This window comes from Silene latifolia, chromosome Y (assembly GCF_048544455.1).
Source record: "Silene latifolia isolate original U9 population chromosome Y, ASM4854445v1, whole genome shotgun sequence".
Lineage (NCBI taxonomy): Eukaryota > Viridiplantae > Streptophyta > Magnoliopsida > Caryophyllales > Caryophyllaceae > Silene > Silene latifolia.
In genome coordinates, this window is record NC_133538.1 from 147,418,269 (window position 1) to 147,440,479 (window position 22,211).

A 22,211-nucleotide genomic window follows, 5' to 3' on the forward strand; every position below is an offset into this window, starting at 1 on the left:
GATTTCAACAATTCCGGTCCCTCATATGAACGACCGCTTCTCAGATTTATTAAATTCACCGTCTCGTGCGGATTCTTATCAGCTTGTGACGGTAAATGTCCCGGTTTCCTTGTGGACTGGTTTGCGGCTAACTGGGCAACTTGAGTTTCAAGTGACTTGATAGATGCATCTTTTTGTTGGTCACTTAGCTGCCACTGCTTTGTCAAAGACTGCAACATCATCTTTAACTCACCTATCTCACTTACCCCACCAGAAGATGATGCACCTTGATTAGGTGTAGGAAAGGAAGGAGGCTTCTGAAAGCCTTATTGAGCCTTATGAGGAGGGACATATGGCTGTTGCTGCTGTGGAGGAGGGGTAGGATTGAGCACATTTTGACTTATCCACCTCAAACTGGGATGGACTGCCCCTTGGTTATTATAATAAGAACCCCCTCCTTGCCTGTATTGTTGAAAAGCAAGGACCTGTTCCTTCTCTGTAAGATAGCCAACAGCAGTGTGACCGTCGTTGCTCCCATACCTCTCAAATGTGACAGCTTCTCCTCTAGTGATAAAATGAACCGTTTGAGGCTCCCCAGCAGAATGCAGCTCCAACTTATCAAACCTAGCATTCATGGCTTCCAGCTGAGCCACAACTTGCTTATCGACTGCATGAACTGTTCTAATACCATCCCTCGGGTTCCCATACTCGGCACAATGGGTCGCGATCTCCTCAATAATCACCCATCCCTTATCATCATCAGTATTCTTTTGAAATCTTCCGTTGGATGAGGCGTCAAGAATAGCTCTGTGATCATCAAACAGCCCATTGTAGAACTGATTGGACAAGAACCACGGATCAAAACCATGGTGAGGAAGAGACCTCACCAACCTCTTGAACCGGCACCAAGCTTCATAAAAGGTCTCATCAGGTGCCTGTTTGAAACTAGTGATCTTGGCCCTCAGCTGATTAGTGCGCTGCGGAGGGAAATATCTCTTATAAAAAGCAAGAGCAAGGGTCTCCGAGTTAGTAACCCCTGCGGCCGCGCGGTCCAAGTCAGTCAGCCACTCCCTGGTTGAGTCAATCAAAGAAAAAGGAAATAACACCACCTTAATCTTGTGTTGAGTTACCCCCTTTGTGGCGGGGATAGTGGAACAGTAGTCCGTAAAGACCTCCATATGCTTCCTCGGGTCTTCACCTGCCATACCTCTAAAGATATTTCTCTCCACCAGATTGATATAGGACGAACGGATGTCAAATTTATTCCCATCCTCGGTCTGGAGATTGAAACCTTTGGGTATAGATGATGCTTTAGGCTCCGAATGACTTGCAATATTCGGCATCTTTACTGATTGGTTTACAGAACTGAAAGTGTCTTCTTCAAAAGGCGATTTTTCTGTAAATAGGAAATGCTGAAGTTCGGGTTCGAAAATACTCAAGGCTTCCATTTGTGATTCTCTTTGCAGATGGAGTCTATGCCTGAACAGTCTCTCTGGCTCAGAATCAGCTGAAACTAACTCCAACCTGTTTGACCTGGGCATACACAACACTGAAAGAAAATGAATAAGAACTGTCTCAAGGAATAAAAATTCCCTGAGACGGATAAAATAAACGAAACAAAAATAGATAGGGCAATTGCCTCCCCGGCAACGACACCAAAATTTGACAGGGCTGTCGTATACCTATTAAAAATAACTAACTAAACTAACTTTATACCTAGGGAAGTCAGGTCGATCTCCTCAGAGAGGCAAGATATCTGTAAGAGTCCGTCTATTTGGTCACAAATGGGGGGTTTGTAATTAGTTTTCTAAACTAAAAGATTTAAAGGAAGAGAAGCAAGGAAAGAGCAATAAAGACAGAAAATGAGAATAAACTATCAATAGAGAGGGGACATGTCAGGATTTTGGTTCACTACGGTAGTCCAGTGACTCAACTGTAAACAACTTAGATAAATTACTACGAGAGGGATATGGAAAGGTCCTTCCGGTCCACTTTCTACCCTAAATTCCCACTAACTTAACTTCCGTCCTCGTCAGGGTAGTCTACTGTTCATAACAGGCCTATTTAGTCCAATCTTCTGATCCAGGATTAAATTTAACCAGATTAAAAGGGTGACTCAGAAGCGTGCAGTCAACTAAGTCGGTAAATACAGTTATATTGCTATGGGGACAGAGTCTCACAATTAATTCATCTAACCTATTTACTATATCGTCACATTTCTACCGTAGACCCCCTAATCGTAACATGAAACATATTTAGCTACTCATGCTATTAATATTATCAAAACTAATAACAATGAAATAACTAACATTAAACATAATGAAATAATAATAAAATTGCATAAAAGAATCAGGGCAGAAATTAAAGAGAATAAAACAAGTAATTAAAGTAATCAAAATGAAGAATTAAGATTAAAAGAGAGTAAGGGATTACAATCGCAAGAATCCGGCATAAAGAACAACTAAATCCGAGCGAGAAAATCCGAAAGCAAAAGTTACAGTGAAGGAGAGAAAGCAACGTAGTGTTTACAGTGAAAGATGAATGAGGAGATAAAAACTTAATGCCAATGACCTAGTTATTATGCGTTTAAATAGAAAAATTACTAAGTCCATAAGCTAAAAACAAGTTCACGGACTAATTAAAGCCCATGAAAGACAAAACCACTCGATCGAGCAGTCTGAAACAGCTCGATCGAGTACTTCTCCAAGTAATCTACTCGATCGAGTAGAATTGTTGCTCGATCGAGTAACCATCAATTTCAGCCTTGTCGATCAAGTAAACAAACAACTCGATCGACCATCCTCAGCCATAGAAACCACTAGATCGACCAATAAAGGGCTCGATCGAGTATTTCTTCCTTTGAAACAGCTCAAACTCGTAACCGACTGCTTCGTAGACCGTTCCTTCACGCATCCCAATGCAAGATCTCACTCTGAAAATCCTGTGTCCTCCAAATGCATGCAAAGTAGGTCGAAAATGGTACGATTCTACTACTTTCACGTTCATTCCTACAAAATGGGTAAGACGAACCAAAGTAGCCAATTCGGGGCAAAATGCAATATAAACAGTACGAAAGTACATAGAAATACGTGCTAAAATAGGCTAAAAAGACTATACAAAATGCACGTATCAAATCTCCCCAAACCGAACCTTTACTCGTCCTCGAGTAAACTAAAATGCAACTAATGGAACGGAAATGAAAACTCAGAGCTGACTTAACTTGTCTACTTGAACCAATTTTATGCAACAAAAATTAACAGTTATAGCTAAGCAGTCAATACGCAAACGAATTATAAGCTGTTCAGAAATATAGCTGACCTATCGACCTTGCAAGACCAACAAAATCGGACTCTTACGTGGTCACTCTTCTCTCATGAAGCAAAGGGTGAATATTATATGTAAAAGAGAGAAAGAGAAGCAGTCACTCACCTAACTGCGACCTACATAGCATGCATGCAACAAAAATGAAAGACGATTCAAGTACTAATACACACAATTCAACCAATAATGTCCGTCACAGCCGAGGGCTTACAAATGATATGGGAATAGTGAGGGTCAGGTGAGAAAAGGTAAAACAAGTTATGTCCGTCACAGCCGAGGACGAACCACAATGTTGCTATTATCAGAAGCAACCTCATCAAAGTATCTCTTAATAACCAACTAATTATCATCATCGACATTGGACCACTCTAAACTCGGATTAATATTGATTCCATCATGAGGAACCTTAAAAGCAGAGCAAAAGTCGTCAATAGTGACAGTAATGTCGACACCATTCACGACTGCATGCAACACACCCTCCTTAACTTTTACCGATGTAAAGAACTGTATGACCTCAATCGGGTAAGTGGGACCCGAAAACCTACTAACATCACTCCAACCTTGAAATTCAAGAAAATCGGCAAAGAACTTAAGAGACGGAATTTGAGACAACCAAGATTTAGGATAATACCTTCCACTATGAATTGAATATTGTAAAACTCGAGAGACTAAGATGCTTTCTCCCTTGGTCATGCGAACCCGGTTCAAATCGGCCTTGGTTGCTCTTTTCGAGGACTCCCGAAACAGAGTCCTCGAATCCCGTCCTGAACAACAACTTCGGATTCATGATCTTCCTCACCTTCATCTACTACCATCTTATTTTTCCGTTTGTTAAGCCGACGCCTTTTTTTCTCGGAAGTCGACTCATCCCGACCACGAAACAGGGAGGATGGAGGTGATGGTTGTTGGTTTTTTGGAGCAAAGCTAGAAGAATTAGGTTGATGGGATATTGGTTGTTGTGGTTGATTGCATGGATGATGTTGGTGTTGATTTCGGGTTGAGGACCATGTGTGTGCATGTGGAGGTGTCATTGTTGAGAGGTTAAATGATAATGATGATGAAGATTGTGTATTGATTTGGTAAAGTAAAATGGTGAAAGCAAGTGGAGGGTTTGGTCAAGTTTACACGGTTTGGGGGTAAATATAGGGTGTAGCTAGGAATCTAGGTTTAGGTTTAGGAAAGGTAGTTGTTTACATAAATAAGGTAACTAATGTATGAGAAGATTAGGATAGATATTGGTAGATACCCGTATCCGTCGATATTGGAATTTATAGAGAACCCGACAAACACCCGATGATGATATGACACATGTATTCTTTAGTTGTCATTGTCATTATTTGGAGCTCGTTTTACGAGGTAGAATGGGCGTCGTCGATGAAGTATTTTTTAATTTAAATGATATTTAACTTAATGTTTTTTTAAGTGAGTTCATTTCATTAATTTAAATGATATTTGAATTATGGTTTTTTAGGTAAATTTAATTTATTTTATTTTATTTTGAATTTATTTTCCCAAGTTTATTTTATTGGAAATAAAATAAATATTTGATTTGAAAAATCATTTTATGAGTATATTTGATTTGAAAAGTCATTTATTTTAATGGGTTAATTGATTTGAAAAATCGATTTGAAAATCGAAAAGAACTCGTTTTGAACACTTGTTTTTGAGCTCGATTTTAGCTCGGTTTTTGAGCCCGTTTCCTTTACGAATTGGCACGAATCTCGAGTACATTAACCAACCCAAGCTTATACCCATCCACCCTTGTTCGAACCCCCTATCCACGGCCCAAATTCCATCCCCAAACACCCCCCAACAGCCCGCGCATAACCAATGCAGCCCCCTGTTTTGCGTGCCAATTCCCGAGCCCAAAACCCGCTCCAAACACTACCAAGACCCGTACCCATTAACCCTAACCCATACCCTAGTATCCTACCCATATTATCCTAGCTTAATCACCAAGAAAACCCCCCTCAAACCCTCACAAAAGCTGCTGGACAGCAGCCATACGGGATGAAGCCCGATTGCCTCTCCCTCTCTTTTAACCTACTTTAACTCCTTATAAATACCACCCCTTCACCATACATTCATTCCTCTAAGTTCTCCATACATCCTACCATCACTCACAAGCTTTAAACCTCAGAAACAAACCCTAATTGCCTCTCAAAAACCCTCCACAAAACCGACATACAAACTGAAACGGTTTGTGTGTCCTCCTCGAAAAACAATTCGTTCCTCCCTCAAACCTCCATCAAAACTCGATTTTCTTGTTCCTAATTAACCACATAACATCCATCTACACATTAGATAAAGATTTACAAGCCAAATTGCCCTTGAGAGTACACGAAATCCCTCGAAAAACAGAGTGTTATACACTGCTTTCTGTTTTGTGATTTGTTCTTGTCTGTCCAGTTCTGTTTGTGCTCGTTTTTCGTGCCCAATAACCCAAAACGAGCAGGGGTTGCTTTAAGATCTCTGTTCTCCTCCCTTTCTAGTTTCCAAAACATCTTTTAAATCGAATTTTCATCGTGAAACGAGGGAGAAATCATCGTTTGAAAGTTGCTGTCCAGATTTGCCAAAAACGCGTGTTTGCTTTGTTTCTTCGTCGACGACGGCCTCTCGAGATAAAATCTACCATCGATTACGACCCAAGACGGTGTCAAAGATACATGTAGGTTGAGGGTGCATCAAATCCTCCTCTTTCTCCTTTTTTATTTCGTTTTTTATGTTTGTTTTTCTTATAGTTTATTTTTGTTTGTTCATCGCTTTTATTTATCGTTTAAATTAACTATGAAACTAGTTTAGTCCGAGTATGAGTTAAAGTACCACCATGAACACCCGCGTTGACTTGAGATGGGAAAATAAACCGCTACTTCAGTCGGTCGTACACCCCCGTCTCATTTACATATCCTCGTGTTCAAGGTAGGGCATAAATAAAACGAATTTCTAACTTCCGTTCCTCGCTTTTGACCCTTTGTTGTCTCGGCCAATTCGACCCACCTTAGGACCATTCACATGTTAGTTTGACCTCTGATTGTTAACATATAACTCATTTAGATGACATTAGATCGATTTGATAACCTAATTAGACACATTAGGGTACATCGACATAGCTTTAAAAACCGATTAACAATTCTGTAACTTAATTGAATTCATCTTCCCTTTCACTAATTTTCTCGCTAGCATGGAAGTGCGTGCTTAACACCTTTCCATTTGCACTCGTTGACGATTTAGAATTGTACCTAACCTAGTTCGTATTTATTTAATTCAATTTGTAATTAATTAACCTTTAATTTGTTTTATTTATTTCAAATTTTTTTAAAAGTCGTTTTAATTATCTTTTATGGTTCAAAATCTGTAAATTTAATTTAATGAATTTTTTCGTAATTTATTTTACTGATTTCGTAATTAAAACATAATTAACTTTGCTTTTCTACAAAAACCGTGCCTTGCACGGGTCTGTCGGACTTCTGATCCGTGCACTGCACGGGTCTGCCAGTTTTAGTTTCTTTTCTTCTTTTGTTTCTTTAATTGTTTACTAATCCTATTTTAATAAATATGGATTGGTGAATAATTTTAATAAGTTGGGTTCAATTTAATTAATAAGTTGTACCTAATTTATTTCAAGCCTTTGTACTTATTTATTTTAATTTAATTAGTTTAATTCTAATCTAATTTGTTTATTAACTAATAATTCGGCTAACATCTTTAATTAGTCTAACTTAGCTTTAGCTTTTTTGTTTACATTTGTTTCGTTTATTAAGACTTAATAGTTTAAGTTGTATTTTGTTAGTTTGTATTGTAATCTGAGTCAAAGTAATTACGATAGTTGTTGTAATTAGATTGAGTTGTAATTTATTTCTCGTTGTGTCGGCATGAAATGCCTAGGTTGTAATAGGATAGATCCCAATGGCTCCCCCATTCCCCCTTAAGCCTTGTTTGCTTTGTTTTGTATGTTGTTAGATTAATCAACCCACATGCTAAATTACAACTTTGACAAAGTTAGTTTAGTTGCATCTAAAACGACATAGAAATTGTTGTCACATGTTAGGGTTTAAAACGATGTTTGCATATCATATATCGTAGTAGCTATGACCTTGTTTGAAATCCGACACTTGACTTAGTAGAGGCCGTTATTGACGGGCGGGGTTAGGTGTCCTTATGGGCTTCCTAACACGTACCCTCACCCCTTACTCAAGATCTATGGTTTGTGGATCCGTCTAAATACCATTGGATTACGAGAGTCATTCAAATCGAGTGATATAGGGTACAAGTCTTTATCTTTAATCACTCGTAGTCGATTGGCTTTATGCTTTTCGATGAAAGGTGTAAAGTTGACTTGAACGGTTCCAAGTTCCCAAAAAACTTGGTGGCGACTCTAATTGGTCTTAATTCGATTCGAAAGAACCTCGAGTCGATTATGCCTAGTGTGGATCCCGCGGACGCAGTTCCGTGGGCCTTGTCCACGATTTGGCGACTCTATTTGGGAAAAGAGGACTAGTTACACTTTGTTTCTAGGGTCTTTTCCTCCGAGGTGAAACTTGAAAAGAAAGTATTGGAAAGTAAAACATTACTCATAGTGCTACGATTCATGCATAAACCCTTAAGGACTTGCCCGGGCCGTCCCAGCGTTTCTTCGTGATGCGTGGGGGGCGACGTCCCACTATGCTAGGAAGCTGCACATTGCTCGCTTCCACTTCACCTCGCGTGGTTCTTGATGGTGGGGACGATCTTCTAGGTACTCTACCTTAAGACACCTTGCTCTATAAGACCGCAAAAGGATGGAGGGCATAGACCTTCTTGTAGAAGACTTGCCGAGACTTAGAGATGTCTAGGAGCATACATCCTTATAACATGAGAATGACAATGTGCAAATTGTTTTCCCGAGTCTTTTCGAAATTTCCCATGTCCTTTTCAAAACCGAACTTTTGAACAACTTACTTTCAAACTAGCATGGTTTTAAAAACGCGGAATGCTGCCCAAATAGGACTAGAATTTTCGGCCCAAAATGAGCTTTTATAGCCGGCATGCTGCCCATTTCAAATCTCATTTTCGAATCAATCTTTCGTTTTTTCAAAATCAATCCAAAATGCCTCTCGAACCTCAACCAAGCATGAAATGCGTCAAGTCGTGTCCGGGTCATGGCCGTGTTAGGCCGGGTGTGTTTCGTTCTAAGAGTCTAGAACACGACCTTGTTGGGTCACCCAAGCTCACCTCTTGGGCTTTGAGTCATGTTGGTCGACCATTTGGTCTAGGATAGTCCACAGACACGTCCAAGCTAGGCCCTTTAGGACATTTCACTCGAACCTAAGGACTATGTTGGTCCAATCACGGGTTTAGTCACACCGAGTCCAGTTTAGAATCGAGCTATGACAGCTTGAGTCATGTCGTTTTGTCGAGTCTAAAATGAATCGAGGTCTAAATCCAACCGTGAGTCGAACCTTTGGTTAGTCAGTCTCAAGTCGAGTCTTTGTTTGAGTCAAGTTGGGGTCGTGTCCTTAAGTGTGCAGGGGCTCTTTCTTTAAATATTGACTCGGTTCGGGGTTTTCTTGTAGAAAGGCCGCAAAAAACCCGACTTCAAGCAATGGAAGAGGCTGTTAACAAGCTCACTGAGGCCGTGAACCTCATGATGACCCGAATGGATGCAATCGAATCTAAGCTGGGTGAAGATTCCCCTCCATCTACCCCACCTCTGACTGATCTGGAGAAACGGTTCAAATTCATTGAAGACCGTCTGAAACTCTCCCAGGGGAAGAACATCCACTACGAAAATGCTAGGGCCTATGCCCCAGTTCAGGATAAGTTGCCCACAAACATGGTACTCACTGACATCCCAAAGTTCAAGGGCACCGAAGATCCAGTCCACCATGTTAAGGCCTATAAGGGGTACTTAGCACTGAAGGGAGTACCTGCTGACATGCTCTCTGAAATTTTCGCTCAATCTCTAGATGAACACCCGAAGGCGTGGTTCTACAATCTGGACCTTAAGAACTTCCCTACTTTCGAAGATATCACGGTGGAGTTTTGTAAGCACTATGCTGACAATGTCGAGATTCGAACCAATATAAGAACGCTAGAGGTTATGACCCATAAAGATAAAGAAGGCTTTACCGAATTCCTTGCAAGATGGCACGCTGAAAGCGTGAAGTTAGCCAAGAAGCCTGACGAAGTTGAAATGGTAGATAAGTTCGTAAACAATCTACGACCTATTTACCGCAATGCTCAAATACAGAATTTTGGCTCTTTCAAAGAATTGATAAGAATCGGGATAAAGGTAGAAGATGATGTCAGAATGGCAGAGGCTGAAAAGCCGAAAGGGTACCAAGGGGCCTCATCATCTAAGGCCAAGGCCCCAACAACCACCCATATTGATGAAGCCATCAATCTCTTAGAAGGGCAATCGAAGAAGTCGCAGCGCCGAACACCTAGGGCATTCACCGATATCGGATGCACTTATACATACGCTCTCCAAAGGCTCATAGCCCAAGGAAAGTCAAGCCTATTGGTCCAACTCCGGATTCACTGCTGAACAACAAGGCAAATGGCATAAACCGAATGCCTACTGTGCTTTCCATCAAGGAAAGGGACACGATACTGAAAGGTGTTTTAGACTAAAGCACGAAATTCAAGACATGATTGAGAATGGAACACTCCCAATCCCAACTGTTAAACCCAATAACATCACCAATCCATTTGGCGATCACGCCAACTTTGTTTCTGTCGAAGACAATGTCGATTATTCCCATCGTATCCGCCCATGTCACTTGAAAGGGGTGTTTATCGGGAAAATATTTGTGGATTGCTCTGAATTCTTGCCAAACCCGAAGAATGAAATTCAAGTCGGGAGTCTTGCTCTAGAATGTTGTCCTCTCATTAACGAAGTTAATAAAAGACAATTCGACTCACCAACCTTCATCATTTGGCGTAGATCCTCGAGGACTACCTCGGGATGGAGGCATACCATCAAAGGGATCAAGGACAAGAGCCGAGCATCTAAGTTGACAACTGAACAAGGGAAAGCTCATGACCAGATTTGAAATTATGAGTCGGGATCTGTTTTCTTATCTTAGTTGAGTCGAGTCTAGGACTTTCCTTTCTTGAATTTGAGTCGTTTGTTCCGCGATGACCTAGGGTGTGTCCTAGGAATCGTTCCTTTGAGTCTGTTAAGCAATTGTCTTTCCAATAAAAGTCGCAGTTTCGTTTCCAAATATGTCTTGTTTCCAATCCTCAATCATTCCAAAACATGATAAAATGCACAACACACTCAAAGGCATCCCTGGGGTGGAAATATGTCTCGTTTCAAAATGTAAGGATACATTAGGATCCCGTGTCTGTTTCCTTTACCTATTCCATGTCTGGTGGTAGAAAACCTCCATCTGAACCAATGTTTGTGACAAGCTTTTAGATGATTCTATGACAAACCCGGACTAGCTCCTTGTTTCCCCTATCGATGATGGAAGGCAAGCCTTTTCCCCAACAAAATCATCCCATCTCGAAGAGAGAAGATATCAACCCGTTCTAACAAGGAATTGTTAGTTCCTACCCAAATTAGTTGGCGAAGCCCAGTTTTCAAGGTGTATCCATTTATGACTAAGAGAATGAATAGAAGATCATTTTCAAAGAGAGAAAAAAGATGAAAAAGAATGAAAAAATTAGAAAAAGAGAAAATTTGAAAAAATGAAAAAAATGAAAAAAAGAAAAATGAAAAAAAAAAAGATGAAAGAAAAAGAAAAAAGACAAAAAAATGTTGAAGTTATTACAGAGTGCTTTTGGTTGGATGTCGAAGTTACGGAAGCCAGAATTCAAGTCAAGTACCCATAGTTGAAGTTCAATGGGCGAAGCCCAAAAGCTTAAGTAGTAACCTCTTTACCCTCTAAGTCCTTCCTGAGACAGTTACAAAGGGATAGTCGGGAATTTTGAGAATTATTCCGCTTGTGTTGCTACACCCAGCCTTTAGGGTCCAGACATGGAAATTTGAACCCACATCGATTTCCAACCCATTTGTACTCGGGTTTCATCAAACTCGAGACACCATTTCCAACCACGTTATAAGCCATAACCCGTTGGCCTTAGCACCACAAAGCGAACCTTCAGTATGATGGTTTACCTTGCGAACCTATTTTTACCAAGCTCCACATCCCAAAAAACCACAACCTTTTGTACCAACCCTAGACACGGGATTTAACGGTACTTTACAGGCTAGAATGGGATATGACATGATACCTTAGGTGAAACCTTCGAGTGTGTACACACAATCAAAATGCCATGTTTATGCACCATGATCGAACTACGTCAGATTTGATTTCGCTCCACGCGAATACGTAGGCAGTCCTTCAGAATAAGGGAGTCAATCCACTCATCAACCAAGTTGTCATCTTGTCGGTTTCTTACGGGTCCTAACCAAGTCCAAATGAAGCCACCTTTGTTTGAGTCGGTCTTAGCACTCGATGTAGGCTAGGATAAGGATATAGGTTCGGATGAATAGTATCGAGTCTCAGAATGAGCTTTATCTAATGGTTTATGCAAAGATGCCGAGTCATATAGATGTAGGTTTGTGTTGGGAACAGAAAATATGAAAAAACCCGCTGAAAAGAAAGAAGGCGTGGAAGAAAAATAGTAAAAGCCCGCTGAAAAGAAAGAAGGCGGTGGCAAGAAATGATGAAAACCCGCTGAAAAGAAAGGAGGCGAGGAGAAGAGGGACAGAACCCAACAAGAGTGATGTGTGATGTCTAAGTATTCTCATAAAATCAGTCTGTGTTTAGTGTCTGGGCAAAGCTAACGTTATTGCTCCGTGAGTTTAATCCACCTTGTCAATGCCAAGTGATCTTGATTCCCATGTGCCCTCGGGAGCATGCCCATGTCATACGATATCTCCGTCCAAAGTCCGACGACCTTGTGATTCCCATTTGCCATCTTTTGGGTGCACCAGAATGGCCAATTTACATTTCTGTCCCAGCGAGTCAATATTTGAACTAAAACCCATGCACACTTACGGTTTTATTTTCCTTTTTTGTTTTACGGTAGCGGGCTACGCCCACGTTGTTTACGGGTCATACAGAGTGTCTGAGTCGTATTTCATGCTCACCCATCAAGGTTCGATTTCAAAAAATTTCAGAATTTCGAAATTTCAAAAACTTTTTGCGAATTATGGATAGATGATCCAAGTAGTGGTACATTTCAAGTCAAGTTCAAAATCAAATTTTGGGTCGACGACCCAACATCCAAGTGATTCATTTCAAATTCAAAATTTGGGTCGATAGCCCAATTATTCAAAATTTTCAGCATGTTCAAATTTCGGGTCGATGACCCAGTCTTTCAAACTCAAATTTCGGGTCGATGACCCAGCATTCCAAGTGATGTCAAATTCAAAATTCGGGTCGATGACCCAATTATTCAAAATTTTCAAATTCAATTTTCGGGTCGATGACCCAATCTTTCAAATGATCTAATTTTAGGATCGATGATCCAAATGTGCTTATGTGATGATTATTGCCAGTACGTTCTATTGTTTCAAATGTAGTAGGATATGCTTCAACTGGGGGCTCTAAAGTCTTCGACTTTAGAGCCATTGCAAACTGGGGGCTCTGAAGCCGTTGGCTTCAGACACCATTATCAAGATATAAAGGATGACATCCACCAAGAATTCAATTCAATACAAGAGTATGAAATGGAGGAATTCCTTAGCTGAAAGCAAATGATGAAAGCGGCGGCAACCTCCTCGAAAAGTCCCGTCCCATTTGGACACCTGCCAGCAGATGATAAATTTTGGGCAAATGTCAGCAGATGATGAATTTCGGACAAGTGCCAGCTGATGATAAACTTTGGGCATGTGTCAGCAGGTGCCGAACTACGACGCGGGTTTGATTCCGTCAGAAACGGATACGTAGGCGCCTAAGGATAAGGCTCAACCCACCATTTATGCAATTTATGGGTCGATGACCAACGACGATAATTTGACGCAACAGAAGCAAGAGTCAATCTCCAACGAAGTTTCAGGTATGGTCTCTTCTTATGGCTGGTGAGCTTATATACGCAAGTCTAATGGACTATAAACGACCCGAAGAATCCTCAGGTCGAGAGGGACCTGGGGTATACTTTGACTTTCGCCTTGTCCAAGCCTCAGTCAAAGTGGGGGCTCTGTAGATACCCGTATCCGTCGATATTGGAATTTATAGAGAACCCGACAAACACCCGATGATGATAGGACACATGTATTCTTTAGTTGTCATTGTCATTATTTGGAGCTCGTTTTACGAGGTAGAATGGGCGTCGTTGATGAAGTATTTTTTAATTTAAATGATATTTAAATTAATGTTTTTTTAAGTGAGTTCATTTCATTAATTTAAATGATATTTGAATTATGGTTTTTTAGGTAAATTTAATTTATTTTATTTTATTTTGAATTTATTTTCCCAAGTTTATTTTATTGGAAATAAAATAAATATTTGATTTGAAAAATCATTTTATGAGTATATTTGATTTGAAAAGTCATTTATTTTAATGGGTTAATTGATTTGAAAAATCGATTTGAAAATCGAAAAGAACTCGTTTTGAACACTTGTTTTTGAGCTCGATTTTAGCTCGGTTTTTGAGCCCGTTTCCTTTACGAATTGGCACGAATCTCGAGTACATTAACCAACCCAAGCTTATACCCATCCACCCTTGTTCGAACCCCCTATCCACGGCCCAAATTTCATCCCCAAACACCCCCCAACAGCCCGCGCATAACCAATGCAGCCCCCTGTTTTGCGTGCCAATTCCCGAGCCCAAAACCCGCTCCAAACACTACCAAGACCCGTACCCATTAACCCTAACCCATACCCTAGTATCCTACCCATATTATCCTAGCTTAATCACCAAGAAAACCCCCCTCAAACCCTCACAAAAGCTGCTGGACAGCAGCCATACGGGATGAAGCCCGATTGCCTCTCCCTCTCTTTTAACCTACTTTAACTCCTTATAAATACCACCCCTTCACCATACATTCATTCCTCTAAGTTCTCCATACATCCTACCATCACTCACAAGCTTTAAACCTCAGAAACAAACCCTAATTGCCTCTCAAAAACCCTCCACAAAACCGACATACAAACTGAAACTGTTTGTGTGTCCTCCTCGAAAAACAATTCGTTCCTCCCTCAAACCTCCATCAAAACTCGATTTTCTTGTTCCTAATTAACCACATAACATCCATCTACACATTAGATAAATATTTACGAGCCAAATTGCCCTTGAGAGTACACGAAATCCCTCGAAAAACAGAGTGTTATACACTCTGTTTTCGCGGTTTGTTCTTGTCTGTCCAGTTCTGTTTGTGCTCGTTTTTAAATCTTAATAACCCAAAACGAGCAGGGGTTGCTTGAAGATCTCTGTTCTCCTCCCTTTCTAGTTTCCAAAACATCTTTTAAATCGAATTTTCATCGTGAAACGAGGGAGAAATCATCGTTTGAAAGTTGCTGTCCAGATTTGCCAAAAACGCGTGTTTGCTTTGTTTCTTCGTCGACGACGGCCTCTCGAAATAAAATCTACCATCGATTACGACCCAAGACGGTGTCAACGATACATGTAGGTTGAGGGTGCATCAAATCCTCCTCTTTCTCCTTTTTTATTTCGTTTTTTATGTTTGTTTTTCTTATAGTTTATTTTTGTTTGTTCATCGCTTTTATTTATCGTTTAAATTAACTATGAAACTAGTTTAGTCCGAGTATGAGTTAAAGTACCACCATGAACACCCGCGTTGACTTGAGATGGGAAAATAAACCGCTACTTCAGTCGGTCGTACACCCCCGTCTCATTTACATATCCTCGTGTTCAAGGTAGGGCATAAATAAAACAATTTCTAACTTCCGTTCCTCGCTTTTGACCCTTTGTTGTCTCGGCCAATTCGACCCACCTTAGGACCATTCACATGTTAGTTTGACCTCTGATTGTTAACATATAACTCATTTAGATGACATTAGATCGATTTGATAACCTAATTAGACACATTAGGGTACATCGACATAGCTTTAAAAACCGATTAACAATTCTCAGAACTTAATTGAATTCATCTTCCCTTTCACTAATTTTCTCGCTAGCATGGAAGTGCGTGCTTAACACCTTTCCATTTGCACTCGTTGACGATTTAGAATTGTACCTAACCTAGTTCGTATTTATTTAATTCAATTTGTAATTAATTAACCTTTAATTTGTTTTATTTATTTCAAATTTTTTTAAAAGTCGTTTTAATTATCTTTTATGGTTCAAAATCTGTAAATTTAATTTAATTAATTTTTTCGTAATTTATTTTACTGATTTCGTAATTAAAACATAATTAACTTTGCTTTTCTACAAAAACCGTGCCTTGCACGGGTCTGTCGGACTTCTGATCCGTGCACTGCACGGGTCTGCCAGTTTTAGTTTCTTTTCTTCTTTTGTTTCTTTAATTGTTTACTAATCCTATTTTAATAAATATGGATTGGTGAATAATTTTAATAAGTTGGGTTCAATTTAATTAATAAGTTGTACCTAATTTATTTCAAGCCTTTGTACTTATTTATTTTAATTTAATTAGTTTAATTCTAATCTAATTTGTTTATTAACTAATAATTCGGCTAACATCTTTAATTAGTCTAACTTAGCTTTAGCTTTTTTGTTTACATTTGTTTCGTTTATTAAGACTTAATAGTTTAAGTTGTATTTTGTTAGTTTGTATTGTAATCTGAGTCAAAGTAATTACGATAGTTGTTGTAATTAGATTGAGTTGTAATTTATTTCTCGTTGTGTCGGCATGAAATGCCTGGGTTGTAATAGGATAGATCCCAATGGCTCCCCCATTCCCCCTTAAGCCTTGTTTGCTTTGTTTTGTATGTTGTTAGATTAATCAACCCACATGCTAAATTACAACTTTGACAAAGTTAGTTTAGTTGCATCTAAAACGACATAGAAATTGTTGTCACATGTTAGGGTTTAAAACGATGTTTGCATATCATATATCGTAGTAGCTATGACCTTGTTTGAAATCCGACACTTGACTTAGTAGAGGCCGTTATTGACGGGCGGGGTTAGGTGTCCTTATGGGCTTCCTAACACGTACCCTCACCCCTTACTCAAGATCTATGGTTTGTGGATCCGTCTAAATACCATTGGATTACGAGAGTCATTCAAATCGAGTGATATAGGGTACAAGTCTTTATCTTTAATCACTCGTAGTCGATTGGCTTTATGCTTTTCGATGAAAGGTGTAAAGTTGACTTGAACGGTTCCAAGTTCCCAAAAAACTTGGTGGCGACTCTAATTGGTCTTAATTCGATTCGAAAGAACCTCGAGTCGATTATGCCTAGTGTGGATCCCGCGGACGCAGTTCCCGAGGGCCTTGTCCACAATATTGCACAAGTTAGACGAGATATGACATATAGGATTTTTGGAAAGATTTTTGATAGAATATTGGTAAATAAAATAGTATGGTGTATCTCAAATTTGTTACGAGAATAAAATTTGTATGCAACTTAAATTCTTAAATACAAACAGAATATATATGATAAATAAATTTCTATAAAACGTAGATATTCATGCAACGTAATATATGGACACAGTCATACAATCTTATCTCATACTAATCAATCATTGAGAGATTAAACATTTATAGAAGCTTAGGTTCCACCAATTAAACCAATTTCCAATCGTAAAGTCTCAAAACGTCCTCTAGCTCAAGGTTTTGTCAAACTGTCTGCCCATTGTTTCTCAGTACTACAAAATTCTAGTTTTATATTCCCTTTTTCAACTTGGTTACGTATAAAATGGTGTCTAATTTCAATGTGTTTGGTACGCGAGTGTTGCGCGGGGTTTTTGGAAATAATAATAGCACTCGTGTTGTCGCATAAAATAGGAATACAACCTAAGTTAACACCATAATCACATAACTGTTGCTTAAGCCATAATAATTGAGTACATACCAGTCCTGCTGCAATATATTCGGCTTCTGCTGTTGAAAGGGCAACTGAATTCTGCTTCTTTGAACCCCATGTGATAATACAAGGTCCAACGAACGTGGCAACACCCGACGTACTTTTCCTGTCTAGGGAGCATCCTGCATAATCGGCATCTGAATATCCGACAAAATCGAAATTGCATTCCATTGGATACCATAGATACAGTTTAGACGTCCCAATGAGATATCGTAAGATTCTTTTTACGACCGTCATATGCAATTATTTGGGAGATGATTGATATCTCTCACAAACGCATACACTAAACATGATTTCAAGTCTACTTGTAGTTAAATATAGCAATGACCCAATCATTCCTCGGTAAGTTGTTTCATCAACTGACTTACCGTCTTCATCTAAAGTCAATTTCTTGTCTGCGACCATTGGAGTAGACATAGCATGGGAATTTTCCATTCCGAATTTTCTAATTAATTCCTTAATATATTTCCGTTGATAAATTTTGATGCCTTCCTCAGTTTGTTGAATTTGCAGACCTAGGAAGAATTTTAATTCTCCCATCATGCACATCTCAAATTCGGAAGTCATCAACTCCGAAAAATACTTGCACAGATTGCGGTTGGTTGATCCAAAGATAATATCGTCGACATAGATTTGAACAACCAGAAGGTCAAAACCCTCGGATTTTAGGAATAGGGCTTTATCCACATAACCTCTCTTAAATCCACTGTCAAGCAAAAATTTCGATAATTTGTCATACCAGGCCCTTGGTGCTTGCTTCAATCCATACAAGGCCTTGTCTAATTTGAAGACATGGTCTTCAAATTTGCTATACTTAAATCTAGGAGGTTGTTCTACGAAGACTTCTTCTTGTAAATACCCATTTAGAAATGCTGTCTTGACGTCCATTTGGAAGAGTTTCATTCCTTTATGAGCTGCGAATGCTATCACAAGTCGAATAGCTTCGAGACGAGCAACGGGTGCAAAGGTTTCATCATAATCTATTCCTTCTTATTGATTATAACCTTGCACTACCAATCTTGCCTTATTTCGAACTATGACCTCTGTTTTGTGTGGATTTTGCGCAAGGCGAAATCAGGTCAAGGTAGAGTTGTGTAAGGTTAAGTAGCTCTAGATAGTCTGTTGGTCAGGTCGTCAGGGTATAATAATAAGCTGTAAATAAAATAACGATAATAATAATAAGACAAAGAATTTTGTACGTGGAAAACCCTTGAATGGGAAAAAACCACGGGCAACAAGCCTGGAGAGGATTTCACTATGTAATTTTGGGAGAATAATTGCATGACAATAACAATGTTTGTATTTCTCTATGTATTGCGTATGCTTCTTCTTATGTGTGAATGAGATGCTTCTAATATCTTCAAAGTATTCTTTATATAGACTTCTTCCCTGAACGGCTGCTTGATACGGTATTAAATGCAGATTATTCTCCATTATTACCAGTAATAATTGCTAATTATTCCTCCCTTAATCACTGCATTTACTGCGAAATCTTCACACTTAATGCTGCGTATATATTTCCTTTATAACACGCGTATATGGTCTAATATCGTCCTGATATTTTGACCGTTGTCCTCTCCATGGCCTGACGCCTATCTTCATATGCCCTGATAGCCAGGGACCCTGACAGCCTGACAGTCAGGTTTAGATGAGATACTGATCAGGAAGGTCTGCGGATTTCCAGGCCTAACAATTGCCCCTTATCTCCTTATTTGCAGTGTGCCAGGACGAAAAAATGAGGAGATAACTTTATTTTTAGGAAGATTACCCAACGATTAAGTTTTGCCTAGTCAGTTTCCTGTAACGTCTATTTTACTGCAGTTGATGACGCGTGTGATATTTACTGCAACTTCCTTAATGATTATCCACTTCCTTTGCGGCTGAAACCCTAATCTTCTTCATTATAAATACATGCGTGCTTCATTAAGTTAAACTCACCAAAGCAATTTCTTCTCATTTTCTCTCTTTAATAATCTTTCTCTTCAGGTCTCTTAATTTCCAACTTCTTCAATCTTTAATCAATTCTTTACAATCTTTCAAATAATGGCTACAAAGAAGAAGTCTACCAGGGCAGCGGTTCCTGCAACTCCTCCTCCTCAGAATCCTGAGGAAACTTCTTCTGAAACTTTGCCTACTTCTTCTGCTGCTCCATCTCCCACAGTCAATAAGCCGAGTGATTCTCCATTGGAGATGATCTCAATATTCCATGATGATTTTCAATTGAAGCCTACGAAGGCTTTAAATGAGGACCAGTCTCCTGCAAACCATTTGAAGCCTGAGTTTGAGAAGATTTTGAAGGATAAGGGGATCATCCCTGCTGATGCTGAAGTCTGGATCCCTGAGAATTCTCCCATCAGGGCCGACTGGGCTTGTCCTGGTTGGTTCTGTATTCATGATTTGGGCTTCCAAGGGGACAGGTGTAAGCTTCCTTTTTCTCCTCTTATGCTTGAGGTTATTAAGGAGATTGGTGTTCCATCTTATCAGTTAATGCCAATGGTGTGGAAGGTTGTATGTTCCATTGAGAATCTCTGTAAAAAACACAATATTTCTTTTTCTCTTGATGATTTGAAGACTTGTTATGCTGTTAAAACAAACAGTCCTGGCCGTATAAGTTTTAAGGTCAGGGCGTCTACTACTCTTCTTTTGAGTAACTTGGACAGCAGCCATGATAAAGGCTGGGCTGCTGGGTACATGTTTATCAGGACCAATTGTGTGGGTCCTGACTTGGCGTATTTGAATCATGAGGCTTGCGTTGCTGGTGAGTCTTTTGGTTTCTCTCTTTGCCCTGCATATTTTACTTGTTAGTGAAAAATAAAATGAAATTTATAATGAGTCATACCTCTTATGTGTGCAGTTGATGATTGGGTTACTGAAACTGAGTATCCCACTCCCAATATTTCTGCTTTCCTTGCTATTCCTCCTTTGGAGAGGTCTTGGCCTCTTTGTTGTGGGGTTGGTCACCTTCCTCGCTGTTTAATGGCTGATGGTGCTGCCAGGGCGGCTAATCCTTCAGGGGCTACTAGTGCTACTACCTCAGGCAGTAAGTCTATCTTAGTCTTTCTCTTATTTTTGCCTTGGCTTCCTGGTAATGTTTAGTTTATATTGCTAATATAGTATTTCGTGTTGCACCCACCAGGTCATCTATTCGCCTTGTCAGGTTTGGTATGGCTGACCTTTCAGCCAGGTTGGCTAAGATTAAGGAGGAAGGTTCCTAGGGAAGCGGGGATGCTGAGCCTGTTATTGACTTGACTGAACAATCGATCGCCAAGGTCAGCTGCTTTGTACTCTTGCCCTGTTGAGACAAGTTCAGCAGCCCAAAAAAAGAAAACTGAAGATGTTGACATTTCTACCCCGGTCAGGGAAGTGAGAGCCAGGGTGGACAATATGGAGGCTGCTAGGGTGAAGATCAGGGACTACGCTGCTTCTAAATCAGATGTCATGCTCACCATTGACCCTGTTGAGACTGCTACTCAGGCAGTTTCTTGATGGATCATTGATCGACCTCTTGGCTGGTGCCTTGGCTGCCGTAAGGGAGGTAGGTTGGAACAATTTCTATGTGTGTTTTGTTTTGGTAGTTTTCTATTATTAGGGTAAGTTACTCATACTTTTCTCTCTGTTTTTGATCAGGGTGCTGTGACCTGTCTCCATAATGCCTATCAGGCTACTTTTTTGGTAGCTAGAATTGATCTGATGAGCTCAGATTATGATAGGCTAAAGTCTGAGCTGGATTTTGCACGAGCTGACCTGGCTGCTAAAGCTGCTGACTTGACAAGGGTGCAGGCTGAGAGAGATGTTGCTAAGACTGAGGCAGTTTCGAGCAAGCGGCTATTGCAGGAGGCCTTGGACAGAAATGAGGATCTCACCCAAGAGAGGGATGACTTGGAGTTCAAGCTGGATGATGCTTCCCTATACTTCTATATCAAGGGAAGGGCGGCTGCTATGTCGGAGCCTGTCGAGGCCAGGACGAAGTGGAACCCTGAGGCTGAGATGGCTTTTGCTGCTTCAAAGTATCCTGACCTGCATAATATGGAGAATGAACAGGAGGTCGACTCTCTAGGGGAGCAAGATGTTGACGCTGATCCGGCTAAGAGTGGGGAGCAGGTTGTTGATGCTTCTACTGTTTCTAAGGAGAAGCAGTAATTTATTTTTTCAGTTTGGTATTTTGGCCCATCCAGGGGGATGTCCCTGGACAAACAATATTTTTCTTTTCATGTGTTGGGTCAGGGAGGTTATCCCTGGCTTTTATGAATATTTTGGCACCTTTGCCCTAGGGGGTAAAGGTTTTTATTAATATAGGCATGATGGCCTTCTTTTGGCTTATTCTGCTTTTGATATTCCTTTGTGAGTTTCATCCTGTTGGGCCTGTCAAACATTCTGTTTGAATAACCTGCACATTATTTTCGTTTTATTTTGTTATTCATGAGTAATTCAACCAAGTATAGTTTTTTGCTATAATGGTTGAAGGGGTGGGAAAACCGGCCTGTCAGGAGGGCTTATGTCCCCTGCCTAGCTGGAGGGCTTGGTATTCGGCCTGTCAAGAGGGCATTTTAGACTAAGTGTTTGGGAGAGAACACCCTTACACCTGTCTTGCTGCGTCCAGCCGGTTGTAATCCGTGGCAGTAAACCTAGTCAGGTCAGGCAATTATTTCATTCCTGATTGGTCCTGACTCTTTACTGTATCTGGTGGCGGTTACCAACTCGTCAGGCACAGTTAAGTGCAAAATTTTTGTTTCAGGAATGTATAATAAAGTAGCCCTCAATCCTGAATATTTATGCATATAATATTTTATCATGTATAATTGTTCAGGATTCAAGAAGTAAATAGATGGGTTAGTTGAACAGATATAAAATAAAGACAAGGCATGTAAAACATGTAGTTCATCACATAGCATGTTAGGTTGAGTAGTGATTGAATTTATACCTGATTGTAGCCTGGTCTTTACATATGGAATAATTTTAAATGAGTTA

At 39.9% G+C, this 22,211-nt stretch overlaps 1 non-coding gene across 1 annotated transcript; it reads left to right on the forward strand.

Annotated features, from left to right (window-relative positions):
• The first annotated feature begins 840 nt into the window (after positions 1–840).
• LOC141636430 (small nucleolar RNA R71) lies at positions 841–946 on the forward strand. Its single transcript, XR_012541042.1, has one exon. It is a non-coding gene; the product is annotated as a small nucleolar RNA R71 (small nucleolar RNA).
• The last annotated feature ends 21,265 nt before the right edge of the window (positions 947–22,211 follow it).